Source organism: Eublepharis macularius, chromosome 7 (assembly GCF_028583425.1).
Source record: "Eublepharis macularius isolate TG4126 chromosome 7, MPM_Emac_v1.0, whole genome shotgun sequence".
NCBI classification, from domain to species: Eukaryota; Metazoa; Chordata; class Lepidosauria; order Squamata; family Eublepharidae; genus Eublepharis; species Eublepharis macularius.
Window position 1 is genome coordinate 91,601,222 of NC_072796.1, and position 13,646 is coordinate 91,614,867.

A 13,646-nucleotide genomic window follows, 5' to 3' on the forward strand; every position below is an offset into this window, starting at 1 on the left:
GCAGCAGGAGTTCTGGGTTCTTATTTATTTGAAACTGTAAAATTTCACTCATTTCTCTTATTATTTCCCCCCAGTACTGCCTAGCTACCTCACACGACCACCACATATGATAGAGGGAGCCCTCATGTTTCTTACATTTCCAGCATTTATTAGAAGTATTCAAATTCCCTAGCGCAATCTTCTTTGGTGTCATGTACCAACGATAAATCATTTTGTAAATGTTCTCTTTAATATTAGTACATGTCGTTATCTTCATTGTAGTTTTCCACAAGTATTCCCATGCCTCCATTGTTATTTCTTTATTGAAATTTATAGCCCATTTTACCATCTGTGTTTTAACTATCTCATCCTCAGTATACCATTTCAACAGTACTTGGTATACCTTGGATATTCTTTTCTTGTCTTCTTTAAGAAGGGTCTGCTCTAGTTCCGAGTTCTCTGTTCGTATGCCCCCCTTTGCAGAGTCCGAATTGTATAAGTCTCTAATCTGTCTATACTGGAACCAATCATAGTTAGGTGATAGTTCCTCTTGCGTCTTTATTCTAAGTTTAGATACTTCAGTTTTAGTTATTTCTTTGTACGTTAAACATTGTTGTTCATTATCAACAGCTCTCGGATCTATCACCTCGTATGGAACCACCCACAAGGGGGTTCCCTCTTGTAGGTAAATTCTATACTTCTTCCAGATTGTATATAAACTTCTCCTTACAAAATGATGCAGGAACATTGAGTTGACCTTTACTTTGTCATGCCATAGGTATGCGTGCCATCCAAAAAAATTTTTATATCCCTCTAGGGCTAATAGTTTCTTATTCTTTAATGTCATCCACTCTTTTAACCAAACTAGGCAGATTGCATCATGATAAAGTCTCAAGTTGGGCAGTTGCATTCCGCCTCTTTCCTTTGCATCTTGTAAAACTTTTACTTTCACTCGAGGCTTCTTGCCTGCCCAAACAAAATCTGATATTTTCCTCTGCCATTTTTCAAATTGTTTAGAGTCTCTGATGATTGGTATTGTCTGTAGCAAAAACATTACTCTTGGTAACACATTCATCTTAACTGCTGCAATCCTGCCCAACCATGACAAGTTCAATCTATTCCATTTGATCAAGTCTCTCTCTATCTGAGTCCATAATTTTTCATAATTATTCTTGAACAAATCTATATTTTTTGCAGTCAGCTCAACTCCCAAGTATTTCACCTTACTGGTTACTTCACAATCCGTTGTTTCCATTAACAATTGTTGTTTCTGCTTAGTCATATTTTTGCATAATATCTTTGACTTCTTTTTGTTAATGAAGAAACCTGCCAAGTCTCCAAACTCCTTGATCTTATCTATCACTTTTGGCATGTTCTCCAGTGGGTCTTCTACAATTAACATTATGTCATCTGCAAATGCTCTGACCTTATATGAATAGTCCTTTATTTTTATTCCTCGTATTTCCTCATCTTGTCGTATTTGTATCATCAGAATCTCCAGTACTAAAATGAACAACAATGGAGATAACGGGCAACCTTGTCTTGTTCCTTTACTAATCGTCAATTTCTTGGTCAGTTCATCATTCACTACAATTGCTGCAGTCTGGTCTCTATAAATTTCCTTAATTGCTCTGACGAATCTTTCTCCCAGTTGTAGCTTTTCCATAGTGGCAAACATAAAGTCCCAGTTTAAATTGTCAAACGCTTTTTCAGCGTCTACAAAGAAGAAACCAACCTCTTTATCACAACGCTTATCATAGTATTCAATAGCATTAATCACTGTCCTTAAATTGTCTCTTATTTGTCTGTCTGGCAAAAAGCCTGCTTGTTCCTCCTCTATGACTTCCGAGAGCCACCCCTTCAATCTCTCCGCCAATATCTTCGCAAAAATTTTATAGTCATTGTTAAGTAGTGATATAGGTCTGTAATTTTTCACGTTAGTCGGGTCTTGGCCCTCTTTTGGGATCAATGATATATTCGCTTCACTCCAAGTATCTTCAATCCTTTGATCCCTAAAAACTCCATTCATCACCTCTTTTAGGAATGGTGCCAGTTCATTGGCCATTGTCTTATAAAATTTAGCCGTAAGTCCATCTGGCCCTGGCGCCTTTCCTAGATTTGCGGATTGTATTGCCTTGCTTATTTCCTCATCAGTTACTTCACTGTTCAACTTATTTCTCCAAGCTTCCGAGATTTCTGGAAGTTTGGTTTTCTCCAGATATGATGCTATTGATTCTTTGTTTACTTCTTTTTTGTTATACAGCTTAGCATAGAATTTGTAAACGGCTCTACTAATGGTAGTCTGCTCCAAGTACGTTTTATTTTCTTCACAGATTTTATTTATTATTTTCTTTTCCCTTTTCTTCTTCAATTGCCATGCCAAATATTTCCCAGGTTTATTAGCACCCTCAAACGCTTTTTGATTCAGTCTTTTAAGGTTCCACTCCAATTCTTTATTACTCATTGCTGTTAGCTGTTCTTGAAGAATTTTGATTTCCTGGTATATTTTCTTTTTCCCTGGTCTCTTTTTTAACTGTGTTTCTTTGGCTTTTATTTTCTCCTCAATCTCTTGTCTTTTCTCCTCTTTCTTTTTTCTTGCTCTGCCATTTAAGTCCATTAGTATGCCCCTTACAACCGCCTTGTACGCATCCCAAACTTTGTTGGTTGGTACTTCTTTATTCACGTTGTATTGTATAAAAAACTTTGTCTCTCTTCTCAATATTTCCATATTCTCTCTTTCCTGTAACAAGTCCTCATTTATTCTCCAGGCTTTCCTTTTTTTCCTTTTTCCAAATTTCCACATAATTGGGTTGTGATCTGAGCCTACCATCGGCATTATTTCTACCTCCTTAGTCCATAACGCTAAGTCTTTTGAGGCCCAGATCATATCGATTCTTGATAGTGTAAAATGCCTTGCAGAATAAAAAGTAAACTGTCTAGTTTTAGGATATTCTCTCCTCCATACATCTTCGAGAGTCTCTTGTTGAATCAACTCAAAAAAGAGCTTTGGCAATAGTCCTCTTTTCTTTTGTGCTGTTGTAATCTTTTTGTCTAGTTCCAAATCTGTCACTCCATTGAAGTCTCCAGCAAGAATTATCTGGTCGTATGCAAGATCGTCTAAATGCTTCCTTAAATCCTCAAAGAAGCTTTCCTTTGCACCATTAGGTGCATAAAGTCCGACTACCAACACTCTCTTTAAATTCCAATTGCATTCCACTGCTACAAATCTAGCTTCCACATCTCTCATAACAAATTTTGGCTGCAGCTCCTCTTTTATGTACAACACCACTCCTCTTTTTTTCTTGTTGGAGGCCGCTACAAATTCTTTGCCCAATTTTCCAGATTTTAAATATTTTACATCCTGTTTTCTGATATGGGTCTCTTGCAAACAAACAATATCACATTTTTGTTTTAGTAGCCAATGAAAAATATTTTTCCTCTTGTTCGGTGAGTTTAGTCCATTTACATTCCAAGATAATACTTTACACTCCATATTCATAGTTTTGTTGGTAAGTCTTTTTCATTGTCCTTAATAAATCGCTCCATCTCTCGCTCAGATCTGATGCGTTTTTTTGCCCCTCCAAACTCAAAGGACACTCCTTCCGGTAGCTCCCATCTGTACCTGATATTCATGTCCTTCAAAGTCTGAATTAGCACTTTATATTTTTTCCGGTCCAATAACACTGATCTGGGCAGTTCCTTCATTATAATAATCGTCTTGCCATCAATCTCCAATGGATCTTGAAACTGTTTTGTCACAATCCTCTCTTTCATGTTTCTAGTTGTAAACTGCACAATCACATCCCTTGGTAATTTCCTCTGGGTTGCAATTCTCGAATTCACACGGTACGCCACATCTAGGATAGCCCCAACTTCCTCCTCCTCCTTCCCCAGGTATTCAGCCAACACCTCAGTCATCTGTTCTTGCGCTGACTTCCCTTCCACTTCTGGCAGACCACGAAAACGAAGCTGCTTCTCCATGTGTTTAGTTTCTGCAACTGACATCCTCCCCTTCACCAATCTCATCTCTGTTTGTTGCGTGTCTATTAAATTCTCCATCGCGTCTTCTACTGTTTTAACTCTCTGCTGCGTTCCTTGTAATTCACTACTAATCGTTTCCATACCTTTTTTCACTTCTGACAGCTCCGACTTTACTGTCTGTGTAACCTCTTTAACCTCTTTAATAAGCTCCAATTTCGTGTCCTTAAGTTCTTTAATCATATCTACAAGTTTTTTGTCCAGATTTTTATCCAGATTTTCTATTGCCGATTGCCACTCTTTTTTCGACATCGTGGGGCTTGCTTTAGCTCGCTCCCACGAATCTGCTCTCTTCCTTAACTCCGTGGCGTATAATTAAGCGTTTTTCTTTTTTCAAATGTCCCAATCTTTGCCAAAATTAAATTTTAAAGTGTCCAAAATGTCGGGCGTCTTTTCTCTATGGTTTCTCTATGTTGTTGTAATCCAAAATGGCCTACTTCCTCTTCCGCTGAAGCCGCGACCCTTCCCCTTTCAAAAATGGCGATTCCCTACTTCCTGTCCTTCGGCAAGGGCCGCTTCTCTCCAGCCACTCTATTGTTGTTACGCACTTCCTGTCTCCCGTCTTCCCACAGCAGGTCTCGCGATGGTGTCTTTTTCCCACAGCTCCAAAACCACAGGTATTCAAAACAATAGTCCGATTTCTGTAATAACTTCTTTAAACTTAGTCTCTTTTAAAATACAACTCCTGCCGAGTCTTCACCTCCTTTTCACTAGTCTGTTGCAGTTTAAAAATCTACTTTCTTTCCTCTCTGTTTTTGTCAATCTGTCCCGTTTCAAAAGATAGCGATCTTTACCTTCTCTTCACTTTTCTCGGGTTGTAATCGCTGTTTCGATCTTAAATTCTCCTCTCAGCTTCCTTTCCCAATCGAAGCTTGGGTATGTAGGTCTTATGCCAGCCGAATTGGCCCCAAAACTGCCGCAGAGATTATAGCCGACCCGTCGCAAGGTGGGACCTCAAGGATCGGGGGGAGACTCGTTGAGTAGAGCCCCCCCTCGTCTGAGATCTAGCTCACCCTAGGGTCTTGAGCATTCTTTGCCTGCTCCCCGCCTGAGAGCAGTCGGCCGCGGGCTATTTTCACCCCTCCGGCCGGTTAAAACGGCAGTCCGGTCAGCTCCGCAAATGGAGCTGCGTTAGACCTCCATGAATCCCAAACCGGAAGTCAAGAGCAAGCCAATCTTGTTCAGCCCTGTGCTGGAAAACTTTGTCTTCATCAATGGCATAAAAGATTTTCACATGCAAGTTATGAACGTATTTTGCAAATGCAAAGGGAAGGCCTAGAAAATGGACTTGATCTAGCAAATTGTCATGTACCTAATCAGAGATGTGAATGTTGTATAATTTCTAAGTCTGTTAAATCACCTTTTCCAAAGCAAAGTAAGCATAAAAAAAAGGAAGCCACTTGATTTAATTCATTCAGATATCTGTGGCCCTCTACCTGTACAAACTCTGGGAAAGAATAAGTACTTTGTAACATTCCTTGATGACTTTTCAAGATATACAGTAGTATATCTCCTCAGAGAGAAATCCCAGATGTTGGGCTGCAATGGTCCAGAATACATGTATAGCAATGGTCTGGAATACATTTGTAGCAATGGTCCAGAATAAATTTGAAAGGAAAACACAGATCCTGTGATCAGATAATGGCACAGAATACATGTCTAATGCCAGTTTGGTGTAGTAGTTAAGAGTGCAGGACTCTAATCTGGAGAACTGGGTTTGATTCCTCACTCCTCCACTTGAAGCCAGCTGGGTGACCTTGGGTCAGTCACAGCTTCTAGCTCTCTCAGCCCCATCCACCTCACAGGGTGTTGAGTTGTGGGGATAATAATGACATACTTTGTAAACCACTCTGAGTGGTCATCATGATGGGTGGTATGCAAATCAAATGTTATTATTATTGTTAATGCCATGCAGCAATTCCTGAGACAGGAAGGCATAGAACATCAGACCACAGTGGCCTACACTCCTGAGCAAAATGGAGTTGCAGAGAGGAAGACTAGGACGCTGCTGGACATGGTGAGATGTATGTTGCATGATGCTCAACTATCAAAGCAGGAGAAGCAGTTGTGATTGCCACATATACACAGAACAGACTGCCAACAAAAGCTACTGAAGCTACCCCATTTGAACATTGGCATGGCAATGTACCAAATGTAAAGCACTTGAGAGTCTTTGGAAGCAAGACCTACAATCCAAAGGAGAAGAGAGGAAAACTAGATGATAGAGCTTCACTAGGAATTCTTGTTGGATATTCTGCTCAAAGCAAAGGATACAGGATCTATGATCCACAAACCAGAAGAACTATTGTGAGCAGAGCTGTATACTTCAATGAAAGTAAGAAGACTACACCTGGAGAGGAAGCCACCACTGAAGAGAACAGCCAAATCACATATCCTGATTCAAATGAAGAACCAGGAGACTTCATGATACACATGGCTGGCACACCACGTGCAACTATAGTACCAGATGGTTCATCACCGGAGACACCTGGCCCATGAGAAGATCAGTGTTCAGAGACATCTGACCAACCAGAGGCACAGAGTGCAGTGGTGGAACCAAGACAATCAACACATTCAACCAAAGGTATTCTAGCCCCACGACTGTCCTAGAATGGTGGAAATACCTGGACCTACTTCATGGGATGAATTATTCCAGCTACCACCAGAGGAAGCTGAGAAATGGAGAAGAGCTGCACAAGAAGAACTTGGCCCTACTTGAAGCCCTACACAAGAACAAGACATGGATACTCGCACCGCTACTTCGGACGAGGAAAGCAGTGGGGTGCAAATGGGTCTTCAAAGTCAAGCATGATGAACATGGCTCAGTCCAAAGATACAAAGCAAGACTAGTTGCTAAAGACTACTCTCGGAAATATGGAGAGGATTTTGATAAAACTTTTGCACCTGTTGTGGGACACACTACAGTGAGAACACTATTAAGTGTTGCTGCAAGCAAGAACATGCAAGTGGAACATTTTGATGTCAAGACAGAGCATTTCTACATGGCAAATTAGAACAGGATATCTACATGCTTCAACCCCCTGGCTTTGAGAAAGCAGGACAAGAACACCTTGTATGCAAACTACAGAAGAGTATGGACTTAAACAAGCTGCTCGAGTTTGGAACTTAAAACTGCATGATCTACTCATCCAAGCAGGATTCAAGAGAATTGAAAATGACCTTTGCCTATACACCAAGCAGAAGAACGGCAAATGGTTTTATCTGCTGATTTATGTAGATGGTTTGATTCTGGCTTATGAAAATCCAGACGACAGCAAAGAAGTTGTACAACACCTAAGCAATCATGTTGAGATCAAGCAGCTAGGCAATGTCACCCGCTACCTAGGCATGCAACTTTAGAGAGAAGATGGAAGTTTCCAAAAGATCAAAGACCTTATAGCCTCATAAACATGGAAGATGCATAGGCAGTTGCTACTCTTACGGAACAAAGTTATGTAAAGGATCTAGATGACACTGAGAAGCTACTAACAGACAACAAGTATCATGCTGCCATAAGTAAGCTACTCTACATCAGGACACTAACAAGACCCGATATAAGTGCTGCAGTGGGTCTACTATGCAGAAAGTCTTCAGCACCAACCTTCAAAGACTGGAACGCAGTCAAGAGACTTGTTAGATACCTGAAAGGTACAGCACATTTCAAGCTCAAGCTACCAGCTAACAGCAAACCTGAACTAATTGTGTATAAAGACGCTAACTATGGAGAAGACTTGAATACCTGGTTATCTACCAGTGGACATACTTTCTTCTATAGAAATAGAATGATAAGTTGGACAAGCAAGAAGCAAAATACAGTCACTCAATCTTCAACAGAAGCTGAATATATCTCAGCTGGACTATGTTGCCAAGAGAGAACATGGCTAAAGAGACTACTAGAAGATCTTAGAATACAGATCTCACAATCTGTAACAATCTATAAAGACAATCAAAGTTGTATCAAGCTCCTACAGAGAGAAGATGTTCACATGTGAACCAAGCACGTTGACATGAAGTATCGCCTCGTGAAAGAACTACAGCAGAAAGGCATCATGAAGATGATCTACTGTCCATCCAGAGAGATGATTGCCGATGCCCTAACCAAGCCGCTACCAAGACTTCACTTTCAGAATCTACGAGACAAGATGAATCTCATAGACTGATCCGAGCAACAGCGAGAGGGGGTGTTGGAAGAGGAGGATCCAGTGCTGTCTCTCTCCTCAGGTTTCAGAGGGGGACAAACCAAAGAGGTAGAAAGATAGAGAGGTCAGGGCACTCTGTTTACTATTGTTTACTGCTCTGACTGTCCTTTAATATGCAGATTGCTATTCTCAGGATTTCCTCCTCCTGACTTCCTCCCTCTCACTCCTTTCTCTTCTTGGCTTTGTTCGAGGCAACACCTCTCTCCTTCTCCTCCCTCAATCTTGGCAGCATGGATTTCCTAGAGAGGAAATCACCTGATCTATTGACCAATAGTAGTTTACAAACACATCTCATTTTCCCAGGCTTTGAATTAGATAACTCACTCAACAGAGGCTTAAGTGGGAAAAGATAAGAAACTAACAAAACAAAGTTCCCACACTGGTTCTTTAAGCCTGTAATGTGAATAATGTGCTATTTGTAAAAAGTTCCCAGTGCCTATTGATAATGGAACAATCTAAATTCAAAAAATTTTTACACTTCAATGCATCTAACAATAAATACAAGTCAATAAATACAAGTTCCAAAATACAATATTAACCGGCAATAAATGAATGCATTCAAAATCACAGTCCATATAAAGTGCTGTCCATTTATATCCTCGAGGTTGGTACTAGGTTTTTCCTCCCGTGCCTCTTCACTCTCCTCATTCGTGTAGTGACTTCTAATGAAGCACAGTGGCTTGTAGCTTCAAATCTCACTGATTCCCATGAAGAGCTCACAGTTCCAAGTCAGCCCGACAAACAGTTGGTTGAGTTTGTTTCGCACACACCGGCTTTTTCAAGGGCAATTAACTAAAAATACAAATTGTAACCAGCCTTGTTATACAATCCTAATCTCATTACTCTAAAACTACAACTAAACAATTCGTTCCTCTTATACTCACAGCATTGTTAACAGTGTTTACACTTCGGATGTCCTGACTCTTTCTCTCGACGGATGCCATTTCCACAACACGGAGGTTCACTGACTGATTTAAAAACCATTTCATTTAATGGGACCATGTCACAAACAACAACCACTGTATATTTTCCTATAAGATTACATACTACAAAACACTCAAATAGAAACTCTAAATGAAGCAAGAGAGATCCCATTCCTGATTTAGATCTGTTGGTTCTAAAGAGTTCAGCTCAAAGATCCACCACGCTTCACGTCTCAATAATTGTCGTGGTGAGATCCTTCCCTCTCTGTCCCGCACGACTTCTAATACTGTAAACTTCAAGTCCTTCTCAGTGCGTTTATTCTGTATAAAGTGGGAGGTTATTCACATTACAGGCTTGAAGAACCAGTGTGGGAACTTTGTTTTGTTAGTTTGAATTAGATAAGGCTATTGGCTCTGTGTCAGGTTTCCCTTCCAGGTCATTATAAACAATAGAACACTGGGTAAACACATTAACCCCATAATGACTGAATGTCAGACCTTGCAGCCTATATTTCAATATGACATACCTACTTTTTCTGCCCCTCCATCTTTCCCTCCTTTTCTTCTAACAACAGCTCCTGAAGATTCTCTTTTTCTTCCCTCCCTTATTTATTCTGACCCCCTTCTCTTTCCCTGTTTGTTTCACTCCCTTTCATTTTCTACCTTTTTCAGTTCTTGTCTTTTTCTCCCTCTCTTTAAAGTGACACTAATCAAGATAATAAGGCCTAGCAACTCCCCAAATTGTCACCAACACCTCACAACAAAGACTTATGAAATCTTGGTCAGCATTCTTTTTTTTTCTTTAAAGAAAGATACATGATTACATTATTTGGGTGGATTTAGCCTTCCATATGTATTAGATTTCTGTTAGTTCTATAAACCTGGAAATCTCCTCTGTGTTCCCTGGGCCCACTGTGTGGACTCTTGATTTACATTCTGGAGCCAGATTCAGAATTAAATACTAGTTGAGATAAGGCATTGTGGGGATGTATGGTGTACACATGAGTAAAGACAGCATCATTTGGTTGCTGGACAATAGGCTACCTTCTGCTGCACTGCAATTCCTAAGTAGAGCACTGTGAAAACAGAAAATAAAGGCTCCCAGTTATAATGTTTCATTAAAAACTATTTTGCCAAATATTTACAAGTTGTGGGGATCTCGTCCATCTCCACTTATATCCATCTTTATTTATTTTATTTAACAAAATCCATACTTTTACTTAAAATACTTCAGAGATTTGTAATTTATAGAATATGGGAATGACTTTTAGCATCTATCTTGTAACAGTATTAAATTCTTTCTTTTTTATTTTATATATGTATATAACTCGATATTGCTCAAAGACACATTAATAATGCAATTAAAGTGTATGCTCTGCCTTTATTGAAAAGCTCTCTGTTTGAGGTGATGCAGAAGCTCAGCATATGGCCTTTGGTTCTGTTTCATGTATATGAGCCTTGAGCAGATGTTGCAGCCCACAAGTGAGCTCACTTTAGAGGCAAGTGAATAAGCCATTTTTCATAAATCCTCACATTTGAGCTGATCCTGCTACCCTCCATCTTATCTCACTACATCTCATTCTATGGAGGGCCAGTTTGTCATTTATTCATAACATTTGGATGTTGCCTTCGTACCCAAATAGGGTCCTCAAGCCCGCAAGGGCCCAGTGTGGCAGATAAGCTAGGTGGAATATAAATGCTGAAAGAAACAGGACACAGTGAATAATATGGGTAGGAGACAAGGTATAATTCTTCTCATCTGTGCACTTCATTTCCATATAAATAAAAACACGCCCTGCCTCTGAACTTTAGGATCCAAGGAACAGAGGGAAATACCCACTCACATATAAATTCATGCCTCCCTGTGCCCCTTGTGGAAGTGAGAGTTTTAATTTCCCATAGAATGTGGACACTTTCTTCAGTTTGCTTAGATTAGGGAGGGGGAATCTATAAGATGCAGCCCTGAAATTTTTGAGAACCTCTGCACAGCGGCGGATCTAGGGTTGCTGGTGCCCAGGGCAACCCAAGTTTGGCCTCCGCGCATGCGCGCAGCGTGTGTACACTCCTGGCGCTGTGTGATGACATCACTTCTGTGGACAGAGGGTGCGCGGCAAGCTGGCTGCCCCCTCAGCGGGGCAGGCGAATGGTGCGGGCGGCCTCCCAGCCACCCATGCTACCGCTTCCAGTTCCATGGCTCGCTGGGGCAGCCGGCTTGCCATGCGGGCGGCGCCCTGATGGGGCGGCAGGCTTGTCATGTGCCCCCTGCCCTAGGGGCAGGCAAATGATGCGGGTGGGCTCCCACCCCTCTGCTCAACTGCCCGTGCATTCCCAGCAGCTGGCAGCTGCGCCTGGCACCCCCTCTTTGACGGCACCGGGGGCAGACTACCCCCCCTGCTCCCTGTCGATCCGGCCCTGCCTCTGTGGTGCAAGCCTTGTGAAAATACAATTCATTATTGGGGGAGATGAAACAAAGTTATACCCAGGAATGCATCCCCATTAAAACCAATGAGCATGGCTTTCCTAAACTTTCATTACTATATTAAAGATGTATATTTCATTTTTCAAATGACAGACGAGCTGAATTTGACTCTTCTAATGTATATTTTCAGCAGGATTAGGTCTCAGAATGTATTCACACAAGTAAGAAGAATTATTTTATATCAGACTTAGTTACTTCAATCTCATCTTATATTAAAAAGCCTTTCTAATTAATGTTGATTTGATCATTAAGGGTTTTGTTCCTTTATTTTAAATATATATATAACCATACTGACAACTTACCATGCATGCCGTCCACTTTCTTACTTCAGGATAGGCCTTTGAAAGTCAACAGCTGCACGGCTTAGAGTGTTAATAACATGGCAGCATCATTTTTCCTTCTAAGTGTATTGTGGTTTTCATATATCCAGCTGGTGTTTATAGTCTGTTGAAGTGGGACATAGTATGGCAGATGGTAAAATAAAGGTCATGGTGGGCTGGGTACTGAAAGTCATTAAAGGCACAGGAGATCTCTTTGGATTCACAATCCATCATCGGACGGGGGAAGAAAGGCTGGAGGGGAAGATTATAAACCCCTGGTTGTGACAGTTTCTTACATCATTGTAACACAATATTTGCCTAGACATCTGCTTTGTTTTTGCTTGTTGACAAAATCCCAGTAGATTCAAATAAGAATTTGCAGCTATAGGTTTAGAGAGTGGACCCCATATAGTTCCAAAAATACATGGCCCGACGCTCTCGTGGTTTAGTAGTATAACACATTACAATTTCAGTGGATTTTGAAGGATGGAGTACATATTCAGTGACAGACCATATGATTTTTATGCTGAAGGTACCAACATTCCGTCCCCAACATCACTCATCAAAAGGATCTTGGGTAGCATGACATCTCCTTCAGTACTTAAAGAGCTTCTGCCGAAATATACAATTTGATTTTGGATAAAACAACTATTTGCCTCATTATAAAGCCATTTCTGTCATGATGGGCTTATGCAGAGAGCTGCTGCTGAACCATAATGGTTAATTTGTTGGTCTGCAAATCAGCACTCTGCTGGTTCAAATCCCACTACTGCCATGAGCTCAGTAGGTGGCCTTGGTAAGCCACTCCTCTCCATCCCTGCACCCATCTTGCTGCATTGAGGGGATAATAATAACACTTACTTTGTTCACTTTTCTGAGTGGAGCACTAATCTGTCTAGAAGTCCTGTTGTTGTTGTTATAGTTGTTGTTATATTTATTATTAAGCACACCCAAATTGACATTAGATTGTATCCTGAGCTGACTCAATGTCCAGAGAGAAACTCTTCTACCCCTCCCAGCAGGCCTGTTCCCCTGCCTTCCCCACCACCAGCCAGGGGAGTGGTGGCAGGGGCAGAGGGTGGGAGAGGGGGATCTCCTGCCCCCACCAGGAGAAAGGCAACCTTATCCTAGCAGCTAGCTCCTGACAATTTGCTTATAAGTTATGATCCTACTAGCCGGTTTTTTTTTACTTAGTGTACTTTTATTCTTTTCTTAAGAGATGTTGTTTCAACAGGGGATGTTACAATTGTACATTCCACACTGTTCTTCCATTGTATGCTATTTTCCAATAAAGCTGTGGCCTGTGAAAGATCTACTTCTTAATTTGTTTTCCTTTGCAATTAGGAGAAACTCGCTATGTAAGCTACAGAGTGGGAACAGATCTGAAGCCACAGCTGGTGAATCTATTGAAGTTAAGACATGACACAAGAAAAGAGATCAATAATGAAAAGAGAGACTGGAGCAGCAATTCTGCAAAGCCAGAAAAGATTAAATCAATAAATAATTTGCAAGGGATCCAATTTAAGTCACTACATTAATTAATTGGGTATGTAGAAGATTATTGAATACATCAATATACCTGTTCAGTCAATAGATTGAGAAGAAGCATTGGATGGAGTTAATTGTATTCCCCACAGGGAAAAAGTTAAACATGACCAGACAAGCCAGCAGTACAGCATCCCTGGAAAGCTAACCAGTGACTTTCAAA